The 23,234-nt window shown below is 36.3% G+C and overlaps 1 long non-coding RNA gene across 1 annotated transcript; it reads left to right on the top strand.

Moving 5' to 3' along the window:
* The first annotated feature begins 19,031 nt into the window (after positions 1–19,031).
* LOC130237478 (uncharacterized) lies at positions 19,032–21,345 on the top strand. The gene is made up of 3 exons (XR_008838548.1): positions 19,032–19,105; positions 19,743–19,875; positions 21,273–21,345. It is a non-coding gene; the product is annotated as an uncharacterized LOC130237478 (long non-coding RNA).
* The last annotated feature ends 1,889 nt before the right edge of the window (positions 21,346–23,234 follow it).

The following is a 23,234-nucleotide window of genomic DNA, read 5'->3' as shown; positions in this document are numbered from 1 at the left end:
GCCTTTCTTCATACTTCTGTAATATTCAGTGTTGCAACAGTGCCTTGTGTTGTGAAGTTTTCTGTTTTCTTCACCTTTTTGTAGTAATAATGTAGTAATGATACTGTGATTATTTTTAAAATAGCATTAAAGGTGACCTATTATGCCCCTTTTTGCAATATGTAAAATAAGTCTAAGTCATATTTTTGTCTTCTGAATATTTTAGTCGACTGAGGCTGCATTTACACTGCAGATCTTGATGGTCAATTCCGATTTTGTGACTGTATCCGATTTTTTTTTCTGACCTGCTTACATCATCTTTTAAAAGTGACTCGTATCCGATGGTCTGTATTAACCAAGGGGCAACCTCCCACTCTCCCTCGGGAAGCCAATACGGAAGTAACTAAAACTGCAATTCATCGACTCGCCTTGGGGGGCTGGCTCCAGGAAGTCCAGGTCATTTCTGACTGCGATGGGAAATTGGCCATTTTTACAGCTGATAAAAACATGTTTACAGCCTGGTACAAATGATGGCTTTGGATATAGCCATGATTAACCTTCATGACCACTGTGAGGGGGGTGAATATTTTTTATAACTCATCTGTTTCGTTTTATTAAGTTATATTAAGTCTGCATAATTAAGGGCGTGGCCACTTGAGTGACAGCTAGGTCTCGCTGCTCGCTGTCTCGTCACCTCAGCTGATTACGGGTAATTAGCCGATAAACTCGGCATATACATCGCATTTTTGTGTTGGTTAATGTTTCTTTACACAGTCAGCTGCCTTTTGGGATTATTTCCTACAATTATCAGATGATATGGGATGCTGTGTGCACTTAATTGTGCTCACAAACCATTCACGTGGCCTCCGTTTCCCTGGTGAGTAAAATTATATACTTATATACCATCTCTATAAATGTGTGTGTTTTATTTAAGATCATTTATCATTTATAATGTTCTTTAGAGCTGTAATGCCCTCCAGAATCTGACAGATTGATTAGCTGTAGGCTATAAAACAGTCATATGAAGTGTTGTCATACAGTGTTATGCTGGAGTTCATCAATAGTCTTTGGATTTACTAACACAGACTATAATTGAAGTGTTTGGACGTATTTCGGGTTTTCCTCCTGTTGAAAAACGTCATAAGAGCAATGTTTAGTGGCTCAATGTATTACTACAGTGTTTTTGAAAGTCTAAACACTTTATTGATATAGTGTACAGCCAAGCACATGTGGTCAGAACACAAACGAGTCGCAGGTAATAGAGTATCAAGCGTTTCTCCCAAAGTAAGCTCTGTCTAAACCAGGTCCAAGCAAAATGCCAGCACGTGTCTGTAGCTCCGCTCACTCTCCGCCTCTTTGCCCTTGTCTGGTATCCAGCCGTGGGTGCGATGACGCGCGAACAAAATGGCGACGGTTGGCCGCGCCTACTTTTAGCTTCATTTGCGCTCTTCAGAAACCTATGGGTGACGTCACGGATGCTACGTCCATATATTTTACAGTCTATGGTATTTACACAGCACATAGCAAAGGCACAATGGCCAGGAAAAAAAAGCGGGCGCTGACTGACAGCTGATAATAAAAGAGCGCCCTTTTCTCCATTCCTGTTTTTAATAGGTGCGTCCCAAATCGCATTCTTATGCACTATTCTACGCCATTTTGTAGTATAAATAGTGTAAGTAGTGCGTTCACACTGAAAACTCTAAAAATATTAAGTGTACTTTAATTACCCTGATGATGCACTTATTCAACCGGTAAAATGAAGTGTGGAATGATGGACACTTCACACACTTAACGGCCGCAGTTTTGCTCACGTGGTGGAAGGGGCGGAGCTTTTGGGCACTCATGTTGGATTACTTTATTTATTTTGGATTGTGAAAGCAGTGTTCTCCTACGACAGTGATTATAGCGCCTGCCGATGGTGAATACGGTTATACTCATGGCAGGTATTATTTGGTAGTTTGGTCATTTATTTCACTGATTTGGCAACCGTCAAACGTCATCAGGGAAACAGTTTGAATTTCCGCTTAGTAAAAAAACCATTAGGCTGCATCCGAAACCGCCTACTACTCTGTAGGTACGGCACCTGAATTTAAACGTACTACTCGACCGTTAGAAAAGTACATTCTATACAGTATGAATGTGGGAAGTATGAATGGAATTACTACATCTGACATTTTGTCATGGTCACGTGACCTACCTGCGTCAGTTGCGTCGCTTCACTCCCATTCATGAATTCTCTCGCGGGGCATCATGGAATAGCGGAGCGTGATGCTAGTCTGATGCGCACTTCAGAATCTCGCCGGAAGTAGTAGGTCATCCGCGTACTTCTCGCATGCTGATTTTTGATTCTATGAATTCGGACATACTAGTCGGCTCACATACTGATTTTAGCATACTATATAGTATGGACAACCCAGGCTCATTCTGAGAACGTAGTCCCGGGGACGTTTCTGGAGACCGTGAAATACGTCCCGGGAGGTATGTATTTTTGCAGTTTTTGTTTTCGCGAATCCGCGAGAGGCTGCTGTGCGCACTTTTTCCCGCGCCGTTCTCGCGTAAACCCGCTAGAGGCCGCTGTTGAACGACCTTCCGCCTGTCTGTCTGGATGAAAGAATGATTGACCGTGCGACCGGCCAATCAGCTGACCCACCCTCCTCCGTCCCTAAACCCAACCAATGACGATTCACAAAAGCCGTCCAGAAAAAGAAAAGCCCTCGTCTAATTTTTACCACGTTTTCGGATTTTGACCACATTCTCACCCTGTGACGAACTTGTTCGCTTCATTTTTTGGATTTTGTTTTTGTTTTCTTACCTGATTTCTGGAACCGCTCTTCCCCGGACTCAAACCCGGTCGTCGTCGTAGTCAGCCCCTCTCTGCGTCTCGAGTCCACCAGAGTACACGAAGAGCTAACCGGACAAACTGGTTGCAGCGGGAAAGCCCTCCACACGGAGGTGAGCGGCCGGCCGGCAAGCTCCGAAAGGAACGCGTCACACCGCCCCGCAGCGTTCGCTTAAAAAAATGAAATGCAGCCGTACGTACCCTCGGCTACGTATTTCGCGGTCTCCAGAAACGTCCACGGGACTACGTTCTCAGAATGAGCCTGGGTTGCAACATGGAAGTATGCAGTTTCGGACGCAGCCATAGTGTTCCATTTGGGACAACACTACATACATATACTATGCTGTTAAGTGTGTAAGTGCATAGTGTATAGTATGCCATTTGGGACGCAGCTAATGTGTTCACAGGGTTTATTTTTTTAAGCTGCATCCCAAATGGCACACTATACACTCAACAGCATAGTATATGTATGTAGTGTCGTCCCAAATGGAACACTAATGTTTTTTTTTCCTCAGCGGAAATTCAGACCGTTCCCTGATGACGTTTGACGGTTGCCAAATTAGTGAAATAAATGACCAAAGTACCAAATAATACCTGCCATGAGTATAACCACATTGACCATCGGGAGGCGCTATAATCACTCTCGTAGGAGAATACTGCTTTCACAATCTAAAATAAATAAAGTTAACCAATATGCGCACTCGATAGCTCCACCCCTTCCGCTGCTTGAGCAAAGCTGCAGCCATTAAGTGAGTGAAGTGTCCATCATTACACACTTAATTTTACCGGTTGAATAAGTGCATCATCCGGGTAATTAAAGTGCACTCATTATTTTTAGAGTTTTCAGTGTGAACAAACTACTTACACTATTTATACTACAAAATGCCGTAGAAAAGTGCATAAGTATGCGATTTGGGCCGCACCTTTAGACTCTTATTGACAAGTTGTTTAACTATAGTTTATGACAGAAAAGTGACAGACTGATTGCTTTCCGCCTCTGATGACACGAACAAAGGGAGAATGTCAATCAAAGTGTTTCTGCAGACTGTTTTTATCTAGTGTGATTATAAACAAATACAATTAATGCATTTTTGTCATTAGAAGCTGCTAATATACACCAACTGCTGCTACACAAATGTGTTAAAAACCCTTATAAAAGTCATTTTTTCATAATAGGTGCCCTTTAAGGTTTTGTTTTTTCATTAAAATTCTCTCTCTCTCTCTCTCTCTCTCTCTCTCTCTCTCTCTCTTTCTCTCCTTTCTTTCTCTTTGTTTTTCTTTTTGTTTAATCCAGTTAACTTTATTGTACACTGAAAAAAAATATTCAAAGATGATTCCTTGGATTTACTCAATTTTTTTACGTTAAGTGGTTGTAAACAATTTATTTGGGCTGAATTTAAACAAACAAATTAAGTTGAACATTCTTAAATTTAATTTCTTTGTTTAAATTCAACACGAATAAATTGTTTGCAACAGTTTTTTTCAGTGTAATTTATTAGCATGACATACAGCTGAAGTCAAAATTATTCGCCCTCTTGTGAATTTTTCCCAATTGATGTTCAACCGAGCAAGGAATTTTTCACAGTATTTCCTATAATATTTTTTCTTCTGGAGAAAGTCTTATTTGTTTTATTTTATCTACACTGTAAAAAATAAATCCGTAAAAAAAACGGCAGCTGTGGTTGCCAGTATTAAAAAATACTGCCAGTTGAAAATACTGTAGAAACCATAAAATTAATTTCTCAGTTTTACAGTAAACTACTGTATTTCATTAATTTATAGATGTGGTATGTCTGTATTTTGAACTACCAACATCTACACATCTTTTCTTACACACGTTAACACAGCCATATGCAGGTGAAAATGAGAAGTTACATAGTAAACCACTACTCATCACAAACAACTTTTCCCACAAGCAGTTAAGTATATCAGCATATAGAAGGCCCTCAGTGTCTTTCACACAGCTACTAAACACCAGTATGGTAGCATAAAATTAAAGTCATGTAATAAACATTGTTTATCAACATTAGATGTAACATAAATCTCTAATGTTCATAACTCATGGGGAAACAACTAAAAAGATCCAGAGTAATGTCAACAAAAAGCATAAAAAGTGATGTGCCGTGCAGGGAATTCTGGGAAAGTCAATTTACGGTTATTCGCCGTATATATTAAGGAAACATACTGTTGAGCATGTTACGAATTTTTACTGTGGCATTTTTACTGTTTTTTACAGTTGAAATTACGGCCATTTTTTACAGTGTAGTATAAAATGAGTTTTTAATATTTTTAAAACCATTTTAAGGTAAATATTTTTATCCCCCTTAAGCAATATTTTGTTTTGGATTGTCTACAGGACAAACCAATGTGTACAATGACTTGCCTAATTACCCAAAATGTTACCTAATTAAGCTAGTTAAGCCTTTAAATGTCACTTTAAGCTGAATACTAGTAATTTGAGAAATGTCTAGTCAAATATTATGTGCTGTCATCATGGCAAAGATAAAAGAAATCAGTTATTAGAAATGAGTTATTAAAACTATTATGATTAGAAATGTGTTGAAAAAAATATTCTCTCCGTTAAACAGAAATTGGGGGAAAACATATACAGGAGGGCTAATAATTTTGACTTTAACTGTACTTGAGTGCATATTGCCAAAGTATACATAGCAGAAAAAAGACAATATAAACAGTGATATTAATGATAAAAATAATAATATAAAAGAGTTTCTTTCTCTCTCTCTCTCTCTCTCTCTCTCTCTCTCTCTCTCTCTCTCTCTCTCTCTCTCTCTTTCTCTCTCTCTCTCTCTCTCTCTCTCTCTCTCTCTCTCTCTCTCTCTCTCTCTCTCTCAGCAGGTAACGGGGCCTCGACGGACAGCCCTCAGGCTCAGACGTCTGTCCCGGAGCCTGGCAATGATCCCTCCTGCTGGCCTCTTCATGCTGTACATTGAGCACAGGAACTGATTGAGGCCAGTTTCACACACACACACACACACACACATTGAGAATACCCCCTGCTGAGATTTTGTGTGTAAAACCAACAACAACAACGTGAGTCAATGAGCTCAACTCTCTGATCTTCACCTTCTCTTTCTCTCTCAGCCTTTCTCTTTCTCTTCTCTCTATTTTTTCTAGAGCTCTTATTGTCTTGTAAGCTCCCCCCCCCCCTTTAGTTCTGTCTGTAATATTAGTATGTATTTTCCCTACATCCACTCGTTATTTTAAAGTTGTAGTTCTTTTGATTGGATGTGGGAGTTGATTTTGTTCTTTTAATAAATTTTAATTCATTAATTAATATGCTGTGCATGTATATAGTACATCTATATACTGTATGCATGTATGCAAATATACTTTTTTTATTAATAGCAAAACATTTCATTTGCATGACACGTATTTATTTACAACATATAATTATTGAATAAATTACTGCAGCATTATATATGACAATGAAAATGACAATTGTGTTTCAATTAGTTACCCTTACAGTTTGACACTTTACAGTTTGACAAATACTGCAGCTGTTGGACAACATAATGTACTTTTGAGGATTTTTTAGTCGAGAATGTAGTTGTTTAGATTGCAACGATGCAGTTTATTTATAAGGATAGTGCCTATTTTAAAATATTTATAATTTCGGAGCATCGGATTTAGTGCATTGGCGGCCATCAGCCTGTCTGAGCAGACCAAAGAAAGTGACGGTTCATATTCCACCACAAGATGGCGACAGAAACTGCATAATAAGTGCTTGGGGGAGAAAAAGCAGCATTTTCTCAGCGTGAGTTTCAAACTACAGCAGAACAAATCATTATAAATCAGGTAAGTGACATTCTAAGTCGATCTCTCTTTTTTGTATGTGCTGTATTTATACCACAGAAACTGGTAGTGTTTGTTGTGCTTTGGCATTTTCGGGGATAATTATTGTGATTTCCCGATTGCAACAGAGAAATATTGGGAAATCTCTGTAGACTAATGACATTTCATGCTGTTCAGCCTTATAATCTTAAATTGTGAGCAAAATCTCCTGTTTTGTCATCACTTTAGACATTACGTTAGAAAATCATTCAAACACTAGCTCTAAAGTGACATTAGCTGCAGATGTGAATGAATGGCAGAAGAAAGTAGTTCCTCATACAAAAGGGTTTTTGAGTCTCTCTGTGTTTGATTTTCTTTTTTAAATACATGATTATGCCGTCGAACTGTTGAATAAACACAATATCACAGCAGTGCGATATGGCTGTATATCGGCACTGGTAAGGGTAACTAAGGCACTCGGTCTGCGGCCTCGAGCCAATGCACGCCTCTCACGAGTGCTGATATACAGCCATATCGCACTGCTACTCGTGTGATATTGCTCATATATAAATATATATATATAAATATGTAGTTATAAAGTTGTAAATAAATTTGTTTTTATAAATTTGTAAATAAAATATATTCATTTGCAGTGTCTGTCTGTGTGCGTGTGTGTGTGTGTATGTGTATGTGTGTGTGTGTGTGTTTATGAGTCTTAGTATATGTCTGTCTGTGTGTGTGTGTGTGTTGTTTAGGTATATGTTTGTGAGTGTTTGTATATGTGTGTGTGTGTGTGTGTGTGTTTGTGTAAATGTTTAATGTGTAAACATTACTGTATTCTTTTGTATGTGTGTTTGTGTATATTGTTTTGTGTGTGTGTGTGTGTGTGTGTGTGTGTGTGTGTGTGTGTGTGTGTGTGTGTGCATTTGTGTATTCTTTTGTTTGTGTGTGTGTATTGTTCTGTATGTGTGTGCCTGTGTGCTGTTCTGTATGTCTGTATATGTGTGTGTATTGTTCTGTATGTGTGTATGTGCGCGTGTGTATGTGTTTGTGTTGTTTCGTGTGTGTGCATTCGTGTGTGTGTGTGCGTGTGTGTGTGTGTGTGTGTGTGTGTGTGTGTGTGTGCGCGTGTGTTGTTTAGGTATATGTTTGTGAGTGTTTGTATATGTGTGTGTGTGTGTGTGTTTGTGTAAAATGTTTAATGTGTGTGTATGTGCATTTGTGTATTCTTTAGAATGTGTGTTTGTGTATATTGTTTTGTGTGTGTGTGTGTGTGTGTGTGTGTGTGTGTGCGTGTGTGTGTGTGTGTGTGTGTGTGTGCATTTGTGTATTCTTTTGTTTGTGTGTGTGTATTGTTCTGTATGTGTGTGCCTGTGTGTTGTTCTGTATGTCTGTATATGTGTGTGTATTGTTCTGTTTGTGTGTATGTGCGCGTGTGTATGTGTTTGTGTTGTTTCGTGTGTGTGCATTCGTGTATTCTTTTGTTTGTGTGTGTGTGTTGTTTTCTACATGTGTGTGTGTGTGTGTGTGTGTGTGTGTGTGTGTGTGTGTTGTTTAGGTATATGTTTGTGAGTGTTTTTATATGTGTGTGTGTGTGTGTGTTTGTGTAAAATGTTTAATGTGTGTGTGTGTGCATTTCTGTATTCTTTTGTTTGTGTGTGTGTGTTGTTTTCTACGTGTGTGTGTGTGTGTGTGTGTGTGTGTGTGTGTGTGTGTGTGCGTGTGTGCGTGTGTGTGTGTGTGTGTGTGTGTGTGTGTGTGTGTGTGTGTGTGCGCTCATGTAACATGTAATTATAAGAGCAGAATAGCCTGAAACAAAGCATCAGAGCAGCATTTGACGCTGTGCATTATATAGTGTGGGAATGAGGACATGGGAAACTCTCCTGTACTGGAGCTTTTACACTGATAGACTCAAGGGACCTGAGCTTCAGATGCTGAGGTGTTTCTGTCCATGTGTCTCCTTTATTCCTCTGCAGTATCACATCTGAATAATCACAAAACACTGTCATACACACGTCACGATGAGGCTTTCTCTCATTACACTCACAACTCCAGCAGACTGACTATCTGTCTATCTATCTATCTATCTATCTATCTATCTATCTATCTATCTATCTATCTATCTATCTATCTATCTATCTATCTATCTATCTATCTATCTATCTATCTATCTATCTATCTATCTATCTATCTATCTATCTATCTATCTATCTATCTATCTATCTATCTATCTATATATCTGTCTGTCTGTCTGTCTGTCTGTCTGTCTGTCTATCTATCTATCTATCTATCTATCGTTTTATCTATTGTTCTTTCTATCTATCTATCTATCTATCTATCTATCTATCTATCTATCTATCTATCTATCTATCTATCTATCTATCTATCTATCTATCTATCTATCTATCTATCTATCTATCTATCTATCTATCTATCTATCTATCGTTCTATCTATTGTTCTTTCTATCTATCTATCTATCTATCTATCTATCTATCTATCTATCTATCTATCTATCTATCTATCTATCTATCTATCTATCTATCTATCTATCTATCTATCTATCTATCGTTCTATCGTTCTATCTATCTATCTATCTATCTATCTATCTATCTATCTATCTATCTATCTATCTATCTATCTATCTATCTATCTATCTATCTATCTATCTATCGTTCTATCGTTCTATCTTTCGTTCTATCTATCTATCTATCTATCGTTCTATCTATTGTTCTTTCTATCTATCTATCTATCTATCTATCTATCTATCTATCTATCTATCTATCTATCTATCTATCTATCTATCTATCTATCTATCTATCTATCTATCTATCTATCTATCTATCTATCTATCTATCTATCTATCTATCGTTCTATCGTTCTATCTATCGTTCTATCTATCGTTCTATCTATCGTCCTGTCTGTATATCCGTCCGTCCGTCTTTCTGAATATCTGTGTGTGTGTCTGCTTGTGAGAGTGGTGTGTCTACTTGTGTGTGTTTGTGAAAGTGTGTTTGTGTGAGTGGTGTTTGTGTTGCCTGTAAGTGTGTTGTGTTTTGTGTGTATGTCTGTGACATGGTGTGTGCGCATGTGCGTGAGTGGCGTGTGTCTGCGTGTGAGTGGTGTGTTTACACGTATGTGTGAGAGCGGAGTGTATGTGCGTGTGTGTGTGTGTGTGTGTGTGTGTGTGTGTGTGTGTGTGTGTGTAAGAGAGTAAGAGTGAGTGGCGTGTGCCTGCATGTGTGTATGAGAGTCGTGCATCTACATGTGTGTGTTTGTGTGTGTGAATGAGCTCATTGAGAGTGTGCTCAACAGTGTTGTGTGTGTTCTGTCAGTACACACAGGCTCTGGAATGCTTCTCATGTGGGTTTCCAGCAGTAATGCAGCAGTTCATCACCTTGGAAAAAACAAACAGCCCTAGATCTCTCCAACAGAACTGCAGTGTTGCGGCTCGTGTGTGTGCGTGCGTGTGTGTGTGTGTGTGTGCGTGTGTGTGTGTGTGTGTGTGTGTGTGTGTGTGTGTGTGTGTGTGTTAGAAACACTGAAAAGGCTTTTGTAGCTGTCAGAGATTGTGAAAAATATTTGTCCAGACCAGGGGAAAAAGCTATGAGGGAAATGACAACAGGAAAAGTGCAAACATAAACGTATAATGTACCACTAGCTTCACCAGCAAAAACACACACTTCATATTCAGACCACTCTCACAAGCAGACACACACACAGATATTCAGAAAGACGAACGGACGGAAAGATAGGTAGATAGATAGATAGATAGATAGATAGATAGATAGATAGATAGATAGATAGATAGATAGATAGATAGATAGATAGATAGATAGATAGATAGATAGATAGATAGATAGATAGATAGATAGATAGATAGATAGATAGATAGATAGATGAATAGATAGATGAATAGATAGATGAATAGATAGATAGATGAATAGATAGATAGATAGATAGATAGATAGATAGATAGATAGATAGATAGATAGATAGATAGATAGATAGATAGATAGATAGATAGATAGATAGATAGATAGATAGATAGATAGATAGATAGATAGATAGATGAATAGATAGATGGATGAATAGATAGATGGATAGATAGATGGATGGATGGATGGATGGATGGATGGAAGGATGGATCCACAGATAGATAGATAGATAGATAGATAGATAGATAGATAGATAGACAGACAGACAGACAGACAGACAGACAGACAGACAGACAGACAGACAGACAGACAGACAGACAGACAGACAGACAGACAGACAGATAGATAGATAGATAGATAGATAGATAGATAGATAGATAGATAGATAGATAGATAGATAGATAGATGGATGGAAGGATGGATCCACAGATAGATAGATAGATAGATAGATAGATAGATAGATAGATAGATAGATAGATAGATAGATAGATAGATAGATAGATAGATAGATAGATAGATAGATAGATAGATAGATAGATAGATAGATAGATAGATAGATAGATAGATGGATGGATGGATGGATCCATAGATAGATAGATAGATAGATAGATAGATAGATAGATAGATAGATAGATAGATAGATAGATAGATAGATAGATAGATAGATAGATAGATAGATAGATAGATAGATAGATAGATAGATGAATAGATAGATGGATGAATAGATAGATGGATAGATGGATAGATAAATGGATGGATGGATGGATGGATGGAAGGATGGATCCACAGATAGATAGATAGATAGATAGATAGATAGATAGATAGATAGATAGATAGATGAATAGATAGATGGATGAATAGATAGATGGATAGATGGATAGATAAATGGATGGATGGATGGATGGATGGAAGGATGGATCCACAGATAGATAGATAGATAGATAGATAGATAGATAGATAGATAGATAGATAGATAGATAGATAGATAGATAGATAGATAGATAGATAGATAGATAGATAGATGGATGGATGGATGGATCCATAGATAGATAGATAGATAGATAGATAGATAGATAGATAGATAGATAGATAGATAGATAGATAGATAGATAGATAGATAGATAGATAGATAGATAGATAGATAGATAGATAGATAGATAGATAGATAGATAGATGAATAGATAGATGGATGAATAGATAGATGGATAGATGGATAGATAAATGGATGGATGGATGGATGGATGGAAGGATGGATCCACAGATAGATAGATAGATAGATAGATAGATAGATAGATAGATAGATAGATAGATAGATAGATAGATAGATAGATAGATAGATAGATAGATAGATAGATAGATAGATAGATAGATGGATAGATAAATGGATGGATGGAAGGATGGATCCACAGATAGATAGATAGATAGATAGATAGATAGATAGATAGATAGATAGATAGATAGATAGATAGATAGATAGATAGATAGATAGATAGATAGATAGATAGATAGATAGATAGATAGATAGATAGATAGATAGATAGATATTACTGCAATTTAATTGAGAAACAGAAGTCTTGATAACTTGATAACATCTCACTGAAAGAGCTGTGTGTGTGTGTGTGTGTGCGTGTGTGTGGGGGGGGGGGTGCTTCACTGAGGTCAGATGTTATCTAGGGCTCTCTTCAGCTTCTGTGTTTAAGTGTAATTATAGAGCTGAATGGCTCTCACACACTCTTCACACCTTTGAAGTAGATCACAGATCAAGAGACGTCTTTAACTGCCTTTAATGGAGCGTAAATCTGCATCTCGCGCACACACACACACACGTAACTTCAAGAAAATCACTGTTACTGGCACTGCATATACTATATGGCTCAGCATATATTTTGACACTTTGAATTTCGTAATTAAGCTCTTAAATAGTTTTAAGTTTGAACTCATTTCACTGTTCTTAAACCATCTGAAGTATTTAAGACCCCCTCTCATGATTGTGAAGTGTTTTGGGTGTATGGCCATACATGATAAATGCACTATATAAATGCACATTACATGTTGATTTAATGTCTCTTTCAGGCACTGATCCTTTTGATCTTTTGTTTTCTGCTGTATAAAGAAGCATGTTTCTGATTACAGTAAATTAATAAAAAGGTCATTGCAACTTTGTTTCTTGTAATTGTGATTTTAACTGCGTTTAAATCTGAGAATTTCAATTAGAAATCTGAATTTGCAAGTTTTTTGCAGAATTCTGACTTTACAATTTTATTTGTAACACCTTGCAATTGCCCATTTGTTTCATTTTTCTATAAATTCTAAATTTATATTTTACATTTTCTCATTTTGAAAATTCTGAATTTTCATCTTACAGTTTATCAGTTTTTTCTCTAAATTCTTAATTTACATTTCGCAATAATTTTTTTTTCTTTATTCTAAATTTACTTTTTTTTTTTAATCCAAAGTTTATTAAAAATTAAAAAAATTATCTGAATTCTGAACTTACAACTTAAAAATTTCCTGTTTTCTCTAAATTCTGAATTTACATCTTGCAAATTTGTTTAAATTCTTCCTCTAATGTCGCAATGTTTCCCTTTTTTAATTCTGGATTTACCTCTCACTTTTTTCCCTTTCCTCTAAATTCTGAATTTACATCTTGCAGTTTTTATTTTGTCCTCTAAATTCTGAATTTACATCTTGCAGTTTTTATTTTGTCCTCTAAATTCTGAATTTACATCTTGCAGTTTTTATTTTGTCCTCTAAATTCTGAGTTTACATCTTGCCGTTTTTATTTTTTCCTCTAAATTCTGAATTCAGATCTCACAATTTTTTCTTTTTTTCAAAACTCTGAATTTACATTCATCATTTTTTCTCAAAATTCCGAATTTACATCTTGCATTTTCTTTCTCTAAATTCTTAGTTTACATTTAGCAATTTTCCATTTTTCTTCTAAAACCTAAAATTTTGCAGTTCATTTTTTTCTCTTAATTCTGATTTTACATCTGACAGTTTGTTTACATTTTTTCTAAATTCGGAATTTGCATGTCAACATTTTCAATTTGTTTCTAAATTCTGAATTTACATCTTGCATTTTTTTCTCTAAATTTTGAATTTACAATTTCATTTCAATTTTCATTCAATTTTCATTTTCAATTTCATTTTTTGTGTTTCAAACAATCTCACAATGCAAAAAATAAAAAATTTTGCATCTCACAAATCTGACTTTTCTCTTTCAGAAATCCCCCAAAAAAACTGAATTGTTGCTTTTGAATTTAGTTTTTGTGCCAGCAGCAAACTTCCATCTTCATTTGACGCTGAGTAATAATACATCACGTTACTAGTTTTACTTGATCTTAGTGCTGCATTCAACACCCTCGATCGTGATATGCTCATAGATTGCGTATATTTTATAGGTGTCAAGAAACAAGCTTTTCAATGGCTGAATTCATACTTAGCTTACTGTTACCAGTTTGCGAATATTAATAGACAGCCTTCACAAGACAGGCCAGTGAAGTATGGGGTACCCCAAGGATCAGTTTAGGCCCTTTGCTGTTTACAATATACATGCTACATTATTAGAAGACACAGGATCAGCTTTCACTGCTATGCAGATGATACTCAATTATATATCTCAACAAAACCAAATAGACAAATAGACAACCAAGTAGACAGCAACTTAACTTTTGAAAATCATATCTACCATGTCACAAACACCGCCCTCTTTCATCTGAGAAGTATTGCTATACGATGCAGATGCAAAAAAGCTAGTTTATACTTTTATGACCTCTAGGCTGGATTACTGTAATGCTCTGTTCGCTGGTTGCCCAGCATCCTCTATTAATAAACTTCAGCTAGTACAAAATGCAGCTGCCAGAGTTCTTACCAGGTCTAGAAAATATGATCACATCACCCCAATTTTATCCTCCTTACACTGGCTGCCTGATAAGTTCCGTACTGACTATAAAATATTGCTTCTTACTTATAAAGCTTTAAATAATCGAGCTCCTATTTATCTAACCAACCTTCTGTCTTGATACAATCCAACCCACTAAATAAATGACTATAATAATAATAAACAAAAAAATGACAACTGTTCCTTCTTTTGGATTAGTTTTTATTTATTTGAATAAAACATACAAACACTTCATTAAATCTCCTAAAATGTGACTGACATTGTTATGCAACCAACTCTTCAAATCTGTTAAATCAAATTTAATTTAATTGAATTAAATGCATGAAAAATAAGCCGCAGAAAGACCGACAATGAAAGGAGATCTGAGCATATTGTTTTCAAAAAAAGCCTTAAAGCAGTTTTCTATTTTGGCTCTTTATTTTTAGGGCTCCGTGCACAATAACAAGTGCAAACCCGACGGACCATCATGTTTTAATCATATGATCCCACAAATTTGATCACTTTCCTCGCCCTCAAAACACAAACACACACTCACACGCATCACACAAAGCCATGCTCATTTCATCTCATCACACACTGTGTAATTACGCAGAAAACATTTATTTTTAGATATTTGAGTGAGTGGCCTTGGGAGAATCAAACCAGAAACACACTCCGGCTAAATGAAAGCAGAGTTATTTTTCATTTTATTTTTGCATGCCTTTTTATTAGTGAACATGCTGGATTATGATGCATGTGTTGAGACAGATGCATGCTGGGTTTTATGCACACACAGTTGATGTCAGACTTATTCGCCCTCCTGTGAAATTTATTTTCTTTTTCAAATATTTCCCAAATGATGTTGAACAGATTCCGGATTTTTTCACAGTATTTCGTATAATATTTTTTCTTCTGGAGAAAGTCTTATTTGTTTTATTTCGGCTAGAATAAAAGCAGTTTTTCATTTTTTTAAACCATTTTAAGGTCAATATTATTAGCCCCCTAAGCAATATTTTTTGATTGTCTGCAGAACAAACCACTGTTAAACAATGACTTGCCTAATTAACCTAATTATCCTAGTTAAGCCTTTAAATTCACTAAATTAGGAAGAGAAAAATGAAAATTTTAGATGAACTCTGAGTTTATATCATGCAATTCTGACACTTCCTCAAAGTTTCATGTTCAATTTCTCACCGTTCTGACTTTAACTCTTTTGACATTAACTCTGGATTTACATCTCATAATTCTGATGTTTACCTCATAATATTTAATGTCAATAATACTGTAATAGTTTTTTCTATGAATTCTGAGTTTAAATCATGTAATTATAACAATTGTCCTTAAATTCTCATCTTGCAATTGGTTCCTCCTTTCTCTAATTGGAGAAAATTTAAGAACATTTCTCCCTCTAAAATTCTCATTGTACATCTCACATCTGACTTTTCACAGAATTTATGTTTGACATCTCACATCAGGTTTGTTGTTTTTTTAAAAGTAATTATAATATCGTATCTCGGGTGGCACAGTGGCACAGTGGGTAGCGCTATTACCTCACAGCAAGAAGGTTAGTGGTTCGAGTCTTGGCTGGGTCAGTTGGCATTTTTGTGTGGAGTGTACGTGTTCTCCCCATGTTGGCGTGGGTTTCCCCCACAGTCCAAACACATGCGCTATGGGTGAATTGAGTAAGCTAAATTGTCCGTAGTGTATGTGTGTAAATGAGTGTGTATGGGTGCATCCCAGTAATGAGTTGCAGCTGGAAGGGCATCCGTTGTGTAAAACATGCTGGATAAGTTGGCAGTTCATTCCGCTTTGGCGACCCCAGATTAATAAAGGGACTAAGCTGAAAAGAAAACGAATGAATGAACAGGGAAAACCAATCAAAAAGGCATGATTATATGGTGCCATGGTTTTACAATCAAAAAATTTGGTTATAATGGAAGTCAGTGGGGCAAAAACAGCCACCAACAGTTAATTAAGAAGACAAAAAGTTGGCAGTTCATTCCGCTGTGGCGACCCCAGATTAATAAAGGGACTAAGCCGAAAATAAAATGAATGAATGAGCTCCTATCTCAGAATTCTGATTTTGTAAATGAATTTTCAGTGCACCTTTCACAGGTCTTGCATTAACCCTTAAAGACCTGGAGCTATTTTGTGGACACCTAATGGGCCTAAAGTATACCTAAAGTATTATTCTTTTAAAAAGCAGTTTTATTTTAGCAGTCAGCCTCAAGTGTCTTATATTATTTTAAACAGGAGAACCTGAAGCTTAAATCTGTATCATTTAAAGGTCCAGTCTATAATATTTTTGGTCCAAAAAAATAAGAACAGACAAAGCATAAGAGCCTCAGGTCCTTGAATGTGATGTGTTACATCGATGGAAAGCTGAGACTCTCTTCTTTACGCCATTTTTTGAATTCTACGGATCGGATTAGCGGATCAAAAGTTATTAAACATTTAAGACCAATACTTATGTTATATACACTGCTTATTTAAGGGTTAATATGTTTGAGTTGTGAGGTTTACGTCTCACAATTTCAGTTTTTCTTTTGTAATCCCCTCATAATTCTCGAAATTCAGTTTACTTTTGTGACTGGTGAAGTCTGTTTTTATTTCTCAGAATTGTCAGTCACCTCATCCATCATTCCATCTCCTCACACACTATATAATCACACTGAACGCCTTTATTTTTAGACATTAGAGTAGAAGTAGCCTTGGGAAAATCAAGCCTGAAATATGCTCAGGCTGAATGAAAGCAGACTGGAGCTCGATTGAACATGCAGTGTGTGTGTGCGCGTATATCATGTATTTCCTATGAATACAGTAGCTATACCAGTAAATTTTGACCTCATGGGGACATTTTTCTGTGGTCATCATAAGACCATCGGTCCCCACAAGTATAGCAATACCAGTCCATTTTGACCTTCTGAGTCTATATTTGATTATATATTAAATTTATTTGATTCCCACAAGAAAAAAAAACGTCTGTGTGTGTGTGTGTGTGTGTGTGTGTGTAGGTGTGTGTGTGTGTGTGTGTGTGTGTAGGTGTGTGTGTGTGTGTAGGTGTAGGTGTGTGTGTGTGTGTGTGTGTGTGTGTAGGTGTGTGTATGTTGGTGTGTTGTTTGCATGTGGGTTGGTGTGTGCATTGATGTGTGTGTGTGTTCGTGTGTGTATGTGTGTGTGTTGGTGCATGTGTTTGTGTGTTGGTTCGTGTGTGTGTGTGTGTTTACATACTGGTGTGTTTGTGCATTGGTGTGTCAGTGCTGTGTGCGTGTATTTGTATACATGTTGCTGTGTGTGTGTGTGCATGTGTGTGTGTGTGTGTTTGTCTTTGGTTCTGTATATGCATGTGTTTGTATTTTTGTGTGTGTGTTTGTGTGTGTGTATGTGTGAGTGTATTTATGTCTGTATATGCATGTGTGTATGCATATGTGTATGTTTGAGTTTGTCTATGGATGTGTGTGTTTGTTTGTATGTGTGTGTGTGTGTGTGTGTGTGTGTGTATTTATGTCTGTATGTGCATGTGTGTATGCATATGTGTATGTTTGAGTTTGTCTATGCATGTGTGTGTGCGTGTGTGTGCGTGTGTGTGCGTGCGTGTGTGTGTGTGTGTGTGTTGGTTTTTGTGGTTTAAAAGGACTTTTGACCTGAATACGCACCAGCAATACAGGGACATTTGGGTTTATTAGGACAAGGGACGTGTCCTTATAATTCCCGCACTGTGGATGCATTTATCTAAGTCCCAGAAGCACTTTCTCAAAGTTTGGCGCCAAGTCCTTATTTACCACAAAAACCTGAAATTATACAATACACAGTGTATCCTCTGAGCTCATGACTGCGCCCCTGTAGCCCGGACCTTGTACTACACCTGCGTCATCAAAAATTTGCATTTTTTACGCTTGTGTAAAAATGGAGGCCTCTGATTGGCTAGTTCGGCATTTGTGAGCGGGAAACCATAACAAAATGGCGACAATGGGCGGGGCTTAAGTTCGGTGCTACTGAGCAACTGCAAGTAAGTTTATTTGATTCTAATTGGGTTTATTACTTATTTAAACATTATTTTCGATACTTTTATCAGCTGTATGTAAATATATGAACACACAGTGATCCTTTAATTAAATATATTCTGTAAATACTATGTAATTATGTATTAAATGTAGTAACTTAACTGTCAGTTTAATATAGAGAAAAAATGTTTTTAATGTAAATATAACCTAATGGTTTACGTCTAGGCTTATAAAATATATGTTATAAAATGCATGTTATTTAAATAATAATTATTACTTTTATTGCTTTTATTTAGTAATATTTTTATGACCCATTTGCACGTGGCCTAATCAGATGTGTAATAAGAGACTGTGAAGACCTACATGCAAAGTCATGTTTATTATATATCCAAACAGGAAGAAAAGTGACCATTTATGATTATCTCTCATTTAAATTCATACGCGAATAAAAGTGAAATAACATTATAAAACTGCAGCGCATTAAACACACGCGTCTTTAATCTACCGCGCAACACCGAGTAGGCGCGCACTGCAATTTGAAGCGCAGACAACGTGACCGTCTCTGGGAACCGCAGATGGAGTGACAGCTGTAATGGGAGTTAATTGCTGAATCTGCACCTGAAAAGAAGACGTCTCTCACTCGACCCGATCGAGGCAGCTATTATAAGAAAGGTAAGTTATTCTGCTTTTAAATAGTTTAGCTTGTTTGTTTGTGCCTTGTAATCGCTTTAGGGTCATTTTACTGTCGAAAAGCAGCTAGCTCATGATGCTAACAACGTTAGCGTGCTTATATTTATAGTATGACAACAGAAACGTCGGACAAGCATTGTGGATTAGTGTTTTTTTTTTTTTTTTTTTACTTTTTTTTCATTTGCAATATAATTTAACAGTCTAAGGATCATAATAATGGGTTGTCATGACTACAGTCTGTGAAGAGGAGGTGCTTCACCCAGTACAGTATGTTGATATGTCAGTGCTAATAAATAGTACTAGATTGAGATAGTTTAATGAGATTATTAAACAAAGACATGTGATCTAAATACATAAACATATAATGCATATAATAAGAAAGTGACTATTATGTCTGCAGTGTTTTTTATAATACAGATTGTGTCGTAGCCGCTTTAAAAAGTTGAAAATTGTTTCAACAGATGCCATATGTGTCATATTCAACTTTTACAACATATACTGTCCCAGTTAAATAATTGTCTTACATTAATACTAGAAAAAAATATGATAACTATTAAAAATATGCTTACCAAATGCAATCCAAAAGTTATTATAATAATCCTAATTTTTATTTTTAAAGCAGTCACATCAAATAATGGCTGAAAGGAAGCTGCGAAGGAGAAAGGCCAAGCCACTGGAGGAGGCCATCCAGTTTTCACTTCTGGGGAAGGACAGAAATGGGCTTGAGTGCAAATTTATCAATGATATTAAAGGTGAGTTAACTGGTTTGATTTTGTGTACGTGTCTTAATTTCCTCTAAACATTTCTTTTGAAGTCACTGTGTAACTACAGAGACCCGGAAGGGACGTGGGGGTTGGAAAAAAAAATGGGTGGGAGAAAAAAAAATGGGTGGGAGGAAAATATATATTTTTAAGTTTTTGCGTTCCCTCACAAAGATGTTTTGCGTTCCTTCGCAAAGCTGTTTTTCCACAAACACTTCCTGTTCACTTCATACATGTCAACCCTGTTTTTTGCTGGGATTCTCCTGTATTTTGCCATTCTATCCCGCTATCATCCTATGATTAAATATTTTCCCATATTTCTCATGTATTTTTTAATCTTGAATCTCACTGAAATTAATAAAAAATGGCTGCAATTCATCCATTAAAGCTGTGCGTCGGTCAGCACCCTTCATATGCAACCTCTGAATCAGATGTATACACGCTCTGTATGATAAACTGATCCCAGATCAGCCTCTGTACACACCATTTAAAGTGACACCTCAGTTATGAAACAAGTGAAGAGCAGCAGATGAATCTCTTTTATTTAGTTTAATAACACTGAATGCGCAGATCTATAATGAAAGCATTCCATTACTTAAGTAACTGTTTTTGCTCATTTATGAGAAAATTTGTTGTGTTTAAAATAAAACACGCAGGACGAACATGTTTACATATTATTAAGAGTATTTGTCTGTTTAAACATGCATCCGTGTCCTGCACTTTCGCTCCTCTTTAAATTGCGTGTACAGAAGCTGATCTGGGATCAGTTTATCATACAGAGCGCGTCAGTCAGCGCTTATACCAGTCATTGGCTTATGCATTCGCTGATTCAGAGGTTGCATATGAAGGGTGATGGTGGCCGCACAGCTTTAATGGAAAAGTGAATGCAGACATTTGATATTAATTTCAGCATGCTTTCAAGATTTAAAAATACATGGGAAAAATATAAATAATAAAATAAAAATATGGGAAAATACTTAATCATAGGATAATAGCTGGATAGAATAGTAAAATACAGAATAATTCTGGCAAAAATGGGAGGGTTGACATGTATGAAGTGACCAGCAAGTGTTTGCGGAAAAAAAGTTTTGCGAGGGAACACAAAACATCTTTGTGAGGGAACGCAAAAACTTATAATATATTTTCCTCCCACCCATTTTTTTTCTCCCGCTCATTATTTTTTTTTCTCCAACTCAATTTTTTATCCTACCACCACGTCCCTTCCAGTTCTCTGTATGCAACTAACATCTGATGGTGAGTAAATGACAGTTGTTTTTTATTATTTTGGAGGGTGAACCTTCCCTTTAAAGTTACTTTTGTTAATAAATGTATCCCAGGATCATTATATGTTGTTCTCAGTGGTGATTTTTAACTCTTTTGTTATGTAGGCAGAGGTGTGTTCAGCTGTACTGAGTTTGAAAAAGGGAATTTCCTGCTGGAATACAGAGGTGAACTTATAAGCAAAGAACAATGTGAGCAGAGGCAAAGAATTTACCATGATGCACTTAAGGTTTTCATGTTCGAGTTTCGCTACAATGGAAAACGCCTCTGGTATGTACAATTGTTTGATGTAAATATTTGTTGAAGTCAGATGATTCAGAATGTGGCAGTGGCCATGTCATTGATTATTTACTCCATAGCTGAGAGTGCATACTTTGCTAGAATTATTGGTTATATATTCTCAGTCCTTGGTGAGGACTGTTAAATGATTGTTAATCACACCGTGATCTCTGTTGGCCTTATGTTTTCAGTGCTGATTTTGTCTGTCATTTGTTTAGTGTTGATGCGGGCCGGGATGACGGCTCTCTTGGGCGATTTGTAAACGATGACCATATTAACCCAAATAGCAAGATGAAGACGATCTGTGTGGATGGAATACCTCACTTATGCTTATTTGCATTAAGGAGAATCAGTCCTGGTGAAGAGATCACCTATGATTACGGAGATGCTGAGTGTCCATGGCGAAACACGGTATGAAAACCAATGCAGAGTTCATTCTTACTATTAGATTTTAGATTAAAATTATTAAAGGTCATTTGTTATACAAGATGCGGTTAGTGACCTTTTTGCTTTACATGTGCGTTCATTCCAGTATTATAGATTGTATGTATATTCACACCTGTGTTATAAGGACCTTGGTTCATGAGGATCATCATAAGAACATGTTCCTCATGCTAGATTGTGTGTGTGTTTTTACACTTGTTTAATAAGGACAGGCTGTGTGTATTTTTACACCTACATTATGAGGACCCAGTTTTATGAGGATCATCATGAGAACATGTTCCTGATGCTAGATTGTGTGTGTGTTTTTACACCTGTTTAATAAGGACAGGCTGTGTGTATTTTTACACCTGCATTATGAGGACCTAGTTTTATGAGGATCATCATGAGAACATGTTCCTGATGCTAGATTGTGTGTGTGTTTTTACACCTGTTTAATTAGGACAGGCTGTGTTTATTTTTACACCTGCATTATGAGGACCTACTTTTATGAGGACCATCATAAGAATATCTTCCTGATGCCAGATTGTGTGTATATTTACACCATTGTTTTAAGGACCCTGGTTTATGAGGACAGGCTGTGTGTATACTCACACCTGTTATGAGGACTGTTTTAAATAGTCGTGATGAAAGAATCTCAATGTGTTAGTTTGACAGGTCTTGTCAGTGAGGTTCTAGTTATTCCCAGGACTTTGGGCTGCATACATGTGGATTATTAAGTGTAATATTCATAACTCACAGCTTACTGTGGCCACACTTAACACTAATGTTTTCAATGCTCTAAATGTAATTTTTAATTGACACTAATACTTTTCAAGTAAAGTAAAACTTGTTTAATTTTATAATAATAATTTTTACTTTGCTTTATCTAATTTAAATTATGTTTTCCAGGATTAGATTGATTCTTATCTTTTTCTCTTTTCAGAACACTCAGAATGACCAGTGCCTTAAGAACCTAAAGAAACTTGAAAAAGACACCGCAGCTGTAAAGGTATTTTAAAATATTCATGTAATATATATGTTAATCCTTAATGAACAGATTAGCATGTCTGATAAAAACAAATGCTAAAATCATTTTGCTGCATTAGTGTGTGTTAGAGACATGCTGGACAACTGACACAGACAGTGTTTCCCACCTGCAAAGAAGTACTTGAACTAAGTACAATTTCTCTGAAAAAAGCAGGTTTCCCATATACCAGACTAACAACATGCTGAGGTTTTTCTATCAGGTCGAGAATATGATATGACCGATGTAAAGCTACACACAACCAGACATTATAAAATGCATGTAATGTAATCAATAAATGGTCATAGACATTATCTTGGTTAATATTTAAATACTGATTTGA

This window comes from Danio aesculapii, chromosome 2 (assembly GCF_903798145.1).
Source record: "Danio aesculapii chromosome 2, fDanAes4.1, whole genome shotgun sequence".
In the NCBI taxonomy this organism is placed as follows: Eukaryota; Metazoa; Chordata; class Actinopteri; order Cypriniformes; family Danionidae; genus Danio; species Danio aesculapii.
This window is presented reverse-complemented; position numbering and strand designations above follow the sequence as displayed.